Source organism: Eptatretus burgeri, chromosome 4 (genome assembly GCF_056783735.1).
Source record: "Eptatretus burgeri isolate ZD-2024b chromosome 4, Ebu_testis_v1, whole genome shotgun sequence".
NCBI classification, from domain to species: domain Eukaryota; kingdom Metazoa; phylum Chordata; class Myxini; order Myxiniformes; family Myxinidae; genus Eptatretus; species Eptatretus burgeri.
The window spans coordinates 38,517,898-38,524,945 of NC_140964.1; positions in this window are offsets into that span (position 1 = coordinate 38,517,898).

Below are 7,048 nucleotides of genomic sequence, written 5' to 3' on the forward strand. Positions count from 1 at the left end.
GTTCTGTTTTTCTGATGTATCAAATACTTATTCCATGCAATAAAATGCAAATTAATTATTTAAAAATCATACAATGTGATTTTCAGGATTTTTGTTTTAGATTCCATCTTTCACAATTGAAGTGTATCTATGATAAAAATTACAGACCTCTATGTGCTTTGTAAGTGGGAAAACCTGCAAAATCGGCAGTGTATCAAATACTTGTTCTCCCCACTGTATATATATATATATATATATATATATATATATATATATATATATATATATATATATATATATATATATATATATATATATATATATATATATATATATATATATATATATATATATATATATATACATATATATGCAAATAAATTAATTAATATATTATTGTGGATTTCAGATTTGTTGGACGCCAATTTGTTGTGGATTTCAGAATTGGATCAGAGCAATGCACACAACATTCAGGTCCTCAGACAGTTATTTCCATAAATGCATGTTCAAAATAGACCCATCCCCTTGTCTGGTGGGATTCTAACTCTTTAATGCGCTCGAGAAGGGTAGAGAACAGGTTCCCTTTCTTTCTTGTGGGATAACCTTTTCCTCTTTATGACATGTTCATGATGTATGATTTTACGTCAGTTTTGATTTTCACCGTTCGTGCCCGCACTAAGATAGCCATTAGCGCAACGGATACTCATTCTATTTCCTTTCAATCAAGACACATTGGCTTCTAAATACATGATTTATTTACACATTTTATTTTGGTTATCATTTTCACATTGGACTTTCAGGACATTTGAGTCATTAATCATACCGCAATCTTTTCATGAACAGTTCATTCTGACGGTCAAACATGGCTGTGGTCTCAACTCATTTACCTCAAGCACCCACCTTCTTTCATCGACGTTTGACACCCATATTTTTCCATCAGCGATCAACACGCCGTTCAGCAGCTCTCTGGACGCTAACTGGCTGTTCTTGTCGGGGCGAACAAAGAGGTGATAATTGCCTCTTGACGTTCTGTGGGCACTTCATATACATATATATATATATATATATATATATATATATATTGTTGGGGATTTCAGATTTGTGGGATGCCGATTTGTTGTGGATTTCAGAATCTTTCAGGGCGCTTCGTGTTTCCGCTCTGTTGTTCTGGCAAATGGCTGCTTTCTGGCGTTGGTCCAGCACCCCGAACTTGGTGTCGTAAGCCAGCCCTGTGTTAATTGGGAGCTGCATCTCCTTCAACGGTCAGGAGAGAGTGACCGTGAGAATGGACAGTTGGAGGTCTCGTATAGCGATGCACCGATAGGCAAGCTGGATTTGGCTGAAGTTGTGTTTGAGGCTCCGCCCACACTGGTCGTCGATTAAAGGACGGCAGGACTTCCTTGTTAGGAGTTGGTGAGAGATCCTGCTGACGGTTGGTGACATCTCCTGACAGCTCCTGACGGTTGGGACAACAGCAGTGGCGGTTGGTGACAGTTGGACTGTTCCTGTTGGTTCTGTTCGGTACCTGTTTCTTGGCGTACCTGGTTCTTAGCATACCTGGCTCTTGGTATTCCTGGTTCTTGGCATACCTGGTTCTTGGTGCACCTAGTTCTTGGCATACCTGTCTGTTGGCGTACCTGGTTCTTGATGTACCTGGTTCTTCGCTTACCTGGTTCTTGGCGTTTGTGGTTCCTGGTGGGTGATAATATGATGTCGATTGGTGTTCAAGCCTGTTTGCGGGTGGGTGCACGTCGAGGCAAGGCGCTGGCAGCGGAAATTAGCCAAGATATGGAGAGCTCATTTGGAGAGGTAGACCAAGGCACACACACATTTTGGGTTATTTTAGTAGACGCACGATGACTTCTGCCTTGGTAAATCGAGACCGCATGTCTTTTCCCCCCTGAATGATCTGACGGGTACCCATGTCTCATGCTTAATTGTTAAGTAAGGCATTGTGATAAGCATCTGCTCTTTGTCCATTTTTCTGGAAATGCTTGTTGAATCTTTATTTGTTTGAGATTGTTTTGTTGATTGAACATTTGATTCATTTTGAATTCATGCATTTAATCGACAAAGAAATATAAAGTCCTTCAATATATTTATTTTTCTTTGTCATAAATTCCTGATGGACATTTCAACCTGTCTGTGATTGTCATTTCCTTCCATTGATCTAGCATTGTCTGAACCTCGATAAACTGGGAGATTATAATTTCCAAACGAATTAACCTGTCGTAGTCAGCATGCACCTGCGGTAAATGCTCGGCTGCATTACTGAAGATCTAATCAAGATAAAATTGGTGCATTCCTGAGGGCATGTTCCCCAGTCAGGAGGTCACATGACTTCGAGTTAAATGGCAAATAAGACAGTGGACACTGGAACTCATGGTTAACTGATTGGCGTTCGTGGTTGTTAAGCAACCTACCACACCACACAGTTAATTGTGAGCAGTGGCCCCAGGTCCGGTTCTTCCGAGGAGAAACAAGGATTAACCCCCTCATAATACACTCATTACCCGTGGCTGAAGCAGACTGGTGTCAGGAGTGGGATCCCTGGACCTGTGGTGCACTTCACACACCTCAAAATTAAAAAGCTGTTTCGACAAAATTTTATTTCAATTTAATGGTGTTGACAATGGCGGCCCAACATGGTAGGTCCCGTTGGGCCACGCAGACGATGTAAATATGGATGAGGAATTGATCCAGGACCCGCATGAAGTTGCAGTGGAGGGTCAAGAGGAAGCAATGGGAGAGATGGAAAATAACTCCCACCCTCGGCCCCTGGAAAACGCAGTGCCGACAGTGCAGAACGGCGGGTTATCGCCGCCAGTGCAGACCGACAATGACACTGTTGTTCATTAGGAAATTAATGGCAAAAATGGACATCATGAGCAAAGACGACAAGGCACAAATAAAAATGATGAGCGAGGAAAAACAAGGCACAAATAAAAATGATGGACCAAAACAACAGCAGCAGAATGGATGCGATAAGCAGAAAAATGGATGTGATGGGCGATGAAATAAAAAGGGAGATGACTGATGCGATGGGCAGAGAAATGGTGGCAGTACGAGAGGAGTGCAGGATCAGTGTCTGGGAAGAGATGAGAGAGAACGAGGCCAGTCTGATGGGAGAGATTGGCAACATAACAAAGAAGGTAGGACTGATGATCAGACAGAATGAATTGAAGGAACAAAATGGAGAAGAACACATGGGTGATAAAGGAGCTCAGAGCCGCCCAGAAGGAATCAAAATGAGAGATGACTGCAATTAAAAAAGAATGTAAAATGGTATACGAGGAACTGACGAAGAGAGTAGAGGAGGTGACAGCCCGGCGACTCTGTCAAACAGACAAGGATTACATGGTCAACATCAGTTTGGCTCTGGGTTGGAGGTGACGCTTTGGTGAAGGACTCTGTCCAATTGAGATCGGGGGAGCGCTCGTCACATTTGACATGTTTTGATTTACCCACCGATCACATCACATGCTTTCTGGTTGAATGGTTTGCATTAGCAGGTACAATCGTCTGGGTGGCACCTGGGTGGTTGTTCTTTGCGGATTATGCGGTTTTACCATGCAATACATAATCTACGGTGATGCTCACCAAGGTGTGGCATAACAGTCAGGTGCGTCTGATCTATAAATGACGAATGCGGTCATCATTTGTAAGATATTTATTGATATGCCTTTTGATAAGGGTATGAGCATGGTGCTTTACCCTGCGAATGTAGAGCATCGAGCTCATGTGGTGCCAACACCAATCGAAAACTTTCATGGAAAGTCAAGATGAATGGAATCGTGAAATACGATGTGTCCCTCTGTCCCTAAATGGGGTACACAGAGATGGGCACAATTGGTGTTGCACAACATGGGGCTCCAGGATGAGCTTCACATGGTCTATCATTTAAGATTGTAGTTGTGCGCCATGATGTGATGGATGTGTTGCATTAGCTACTGTCGGTGTTGTGGTGTCAATGAGATGATCCACCAGATATGCAGCTGTTGTTCGTTGTTGGTTGTTATTTCCATGTGTGGGTTTCAGAAAGTGGAATGGAGTCCTCACAGGTCTCAAAGTGTGTGTGTGTGTGTGTGTGTGTGTGTGTGTGTGTGTGTGTGTGTGTGTGTGTGTGTGTGTGTGTCGTTGATTGGGATCTACATATGCGGGTTTCAGAATGTAGAATGGAGATCTTCCGGGGCAGGCTCAAAGCATCCACCTTCATTTCAGTAAGGGGTCACGATTCACGGACCAAGCTGTGAAGTTTTCTGTTCTCAAAGTTTTGTGCCAATGGCTCTCTGCAGGATCGTCACTGAGCCCCGGACAGCGTCCAACTGGAGTTTGTTTGTAGTAATTTTCCCAGGAATGGTTTTTAATATGTGTGTGAGGTTCTTTGTCATCATTCCCAAAGCTCCAGCTATCACTGGAACAAATTTGGCATTCTTCAGCTTCCTGGATCTTCTCACTTTATTCTTACGGTCTTGGTATTTGGTCATTTTTCTTGATTTCTGCATTGTTTAGTCCAAAATCACTGGTATTAACACCTCATTCAGCAATGCCTTCTTCTCTTTTTTTTGTACCGAAGTATGATATCTGGTCGCAACACCTTGTTTTCAATGTTCACACTCAATGGGATCATTAGGTCATACGTGAGTGTAACTTCCATGTTTTCAGTGATTGCTTTTGGTTCCTGCTCCCACAAATTCTCTGGAACTGGGATATGAAAATTTTTGCAGATGTGCCAGCTGATTACTTTTCAAACTCTGCTGTGTAGTTGTGTATGAAGCTGTTCTGACATGAGTTTGTTTTTTTTGTGTTCGGTCACTAAGCATAACATATCATTTTCTTTGCTAACTCCACCTCCACCCCTCATCCTTATGTCTTTATTTCCCTCTCCTACTCACCCCCCCCCCTTCACACACACACTCTCTCTGTTCCCTCCTTGCTCACCCCTCCTAATAAAATGCAGCACTCTCCTCCCACCTCTGTCTCTGTCTCTGTCTCTCTCTCACTCTCTCCCCCCCTCTCACTCTCTCTCTCTCACCCCTCCTAATACCTCACACCCCTTCCTCCCGCAGTGTATAACAATATTTGGTGAGGCGTTCCTCTCTCCACCTCCCCCCCCTCCTTCCTTGCTCTTCTCCCTTTCCTCACTCCCCCTTCTTCACCCACACCTCACTTCCCTTCCCTCTTCTCTCTCTCTCCCCTCCCTCCTCTCTCTCATCCCTCTCCACAACAACAAGGAAATCCAACACAGGTGGAGGCCATTCAGCCCATCATGCCTGCACGAACAACACCCAACCTAAGGTCCAAAGGGAATGCAAAAAACAAAACATGTTTTTAATTAATGAAAGAAAAAACAAATTTTGGATTTTTCTTTAGTATTTGTTTTTTTGTTTGTAATTTTTTTTTATTATTTCTTTTTTTTCTTCCCCTCGGAGAGGGGGCATGGGCTTGGTTAAAAACACACATCAATCACACAACCCCTCTTAACAAGAACCCACCAACAGCACTCCGTACACAATCACCCATCAATGGGATCATTACCCAAAATTCTGATCAACATCCCCATACCCCTCGATCTCCATAGCTTCCAGGTACCTATCTAATTCTAATTTAAACTTTTCTACTTTTTCTGCTGCCACCACCTTTCCAAGGAGACCATTCCATGCATTAATTACTCTCTGAGTGAAAGTCCCCTACCTTACTACCGTCTTAACTCTCCTCTTATTTACTCTCAGGCTATGGCCCCTTGGTTCTTTCACTGTCTACTCTGTTGAATAATTCATCTGCACTTATTTTATCTATACCTTTCATTACCTTAAACATCTCTATCATATCATCTCGGAACCACCTCCTTTCTAGTGAATAAAGCCCTGTCTTCTTCAACCGCTTCTCGTAGCTGAGTCTAGTTTGGCCTGGAATCGATCTAGTATCCCTGCACTGAACCCTCTCTGGCATCCATGTCCTTCCGGAGCTGTGGTGACCAAAACTGCACACAATATTCTCGATGTGTCCTCACTAAATTCCTGTGCAATGTTAACACCACCTCTTTTGATTAATAAATGTTTCCCCTCCGAATACAACCAAAAACCTGATTTGCTCTATCTATAGCTGCCTGGCACTGTGCTGCCTGATTACCTCCCATATCTATTACCACCCCCAGATCCTTATCCTGTGTGGCACGCTCCAAAATTACCCCTTGCATCCTGTAATCTCTATTTTCATTGTTCTTTCCCATCCCCAATACCTTACACTTGCTCAGGTTAAATTCCATCTGCCAGTCTTTTGCCCAATCCATACAAGTATCAATACTTTCTTGAATCTAATCACCACCCCCTCTGCTATCCAGCTCACCTCCAATCTTTATGTCATCCGCAAATTTGGAAAGCTTATATTACTCTTTACCCTACTATCCAAATCGTTGATATAAATAATGAATAGTAATGGTCTGAGTATTGATCCCTGAGGTACCCCACTACTTACATCCTCCCAGCAAGACACCCTCCCACTCACAGCCACTCTTTGCTTCCTATCACTAAGCCAGTTTGCAATCCAATTAGCTACCTGACCATCCACTCCACAAGCCCTCACCTTGGCTAACAACCTCCGATGTGGTACCTTATCAAATGCCTTCTTAAAGTCTAGATATACCATGTCCACTGCCTTTCCCTCATCCACCCAATCAGACACTACTTCATAAAACTCTACCAGATTTGTTAAACAGGAACTACCTTTGGTAAACCCATGCTGACTACCTTTAATTAGTTTGTATTTATTTAAATGGTTCCTCATCTGGTCTTTAACGTCTCCAACACCTTCCCCACAATTTAAGTCAAACTAACAGGTCTATAGTTTCCCAATTGTTCTCTGGATCCTTTCTTAAATAGTGTGTTACATTTGCGACTCTCCAATCCTCCGCTACCTGTCCTGACTCCAGTGAACTATTGAAAATATCCGTTAACATCTCGCTTACCTGCTCAGCCCCTTCCCTCAATACTCTCGGTTGCATATTATCTGGACCCGGAGCCTTATCTACACTTAGATTACCTCGCTCTTCCTTTACTTCCTCCACTCC